Here is a 1,914-nt window from a genome sequence, read left to right as displayed (position 1 = left end):
CCTCGCGCGCCGCCGGCGCCGCCCCGAGAGCGCAGGGTGCTGGCCAGCGCTAGTGGTGCTGAAAGGCGCCGGCGGCGCCGCTTAAATAGGACCATTGCCATGTGATGGGCTACGCCAGGAGCGGCCGGGCCTCTCAATAGGGTTTTTGTGCCTTTTCTCTTGGCATTCACTCTGCACGCTTCCTCATTATTTCACTTGTTAACTAAATGAACTGCATAATGTACTCTATTCTTGTCAACCCCACCCACGCCGTAACAGGCGCCCTCGCCCCCTCCTCTCCCTTTTGCGGGTTTATTTTCTCATTCTCCCGCGATTTAATATTCTTTTCTTTCTCTTTATTCCTTACTCCCCTTTGGCTTTGCATTGGCGATCGGCCTATTTATCTTATTGATTTTGCACCTCGCCGCCTCGCGTCCACAGATCCTCGAGGGCGCACCGCCCCCCCCCTCCCCCGGCTGTCCCGGCCCCTTCCTTTTTGTCCTTTTCCTGCTTCCCCCCTCCCGCTTCCAGCCTGTTCTCCCAGCTCGGCTCTACCCCGCGAGCGAGCGTCCCTGCAGCCGGCCTCCGATTTCCACCTGTGGAATCCCTTCCTCCTCCCCCTGTGTCGGGAGCAGGGGGACCGGGGTTCCTGGGCAGGAGGTGCCCTTGAAGACGGAGAATAAGGGCCTGCTATTTCTCAGGCATCGCGAGCCCCTCCGCCGAATCTGTTTCTCAAAAGACCTTAACTTTCCTGCCGCCTCCACGCCCAGCCTTTGTTCCGCAGACCCCGGCCAGCTAGTCCCTTCCTTCAAGCGACAGGGCCCTGGATGTTTCCAAAAAGAGGGAAAGTAGAGAAAAAAGAGGAAAACCGTCTTTGAGAGTCACGCAGAGGCAGGGAATGGGGAAATGAGCGCCGAGGCCGTGCGCACCGAGGTCTCACATCCCACCGCGCGTGGCCCCTCTCTCCCGCGCGCACCTCGAGGGCGCCGTCTCCACGCGCGCACACCCTGGGGGCTTGGAAACCATTGCCTTCCCACAGTTGGGAGCGCAGCGAAGGGCGCTTGTCTGTCCAGCTGCGGTGGCCCTCGCCCACCCTGACCGGGCTCCCCTCCGTCCAGGACCCGGCTCCTTCCTCCCACCGCGTCACTGGCTTCTTTCTGGTCACACAATGGTTAAACAACTTCAAACGCCAGGAGCTGTGTACACAGCCTCAGCTTTTAACGCCGTCCTCCGTCCTCAGGCTCAACGCTGTTTCCACCAGGAGCTTTTTCCATACAATGGAAAATTAGCATAAATATTTCGAATTTACAGCCTGGGGACTTTTCGCGAGAGACATTTACTTTCGATTTTATTGGAGCCAAATCGCTGCGGTCCCTTGCTCCAGCCTTGCATGGAATTGTGAGAAATACAGGAAGCTTTCCAAAGGGGGTGGGGATCCGAGCGCAGGAGGAAGGCTGCCCGAATCCCAAGCGCCTGCGTGGGGCTTCCATCGCGGCTGACATCTTTGCAAGAACAACGGAAACAAATTATAATTGTTTAAAAAGCAAAGAGAATTTGTTGTAAGGAAGGTTGGGAGGGGTGCTTCCGTAGCAGCGGGGAAATAACCTAGCTGGAGGAAGGGTTCAATGTTTCCTTGACTGTTTGGTAAGGGGGTGCCCCCCACGCCGTGGCCTCCGCCCCGGGGCTCCTTCGAACCATCCGGAACGCCGCAAGGCAGCCTCATTCTCCTTTTAGTTGCTGTCTGTGAAGTCTGGGCTGGGTCGCTGAGAGCGAGGCCAGAGCTGGGACCTGGGCCGAGAGAGGAGCTCCCTGCTGGGCCGAGGCGTGTTGGAGCGAGCGGGTGCCCACGGGGCCCGGGGCCGGAGGGGACGGCGCTGTGCCCACCTGGTCGCCCGCGAGCAGCAGTGCGGTGCCGAGCGCTCCTGGGGAGGAAAG

This window comes from Chinchilla lanigera, unplaced genomic scaffold (assembly GCF_000276665.1).
Source record: "Chinchilla lanigera isolate Chin_1 unplaced genomic scaffold, ChiLan1.0 scaffold00096, whole genome shotgun sequence".
Classification (NCBI taxonomy): domain Eukaryota; kingdom Metazoa; phylum Chordata; class Mammalia; order Rodentia; family Chinchillidae; genus Chinchilla; species Chinchilla lanigera.
The sequence above is the reverse complement of the archived record's forward strand: the minus strand, read 5'-3'. Positions refer to the sequence as shown.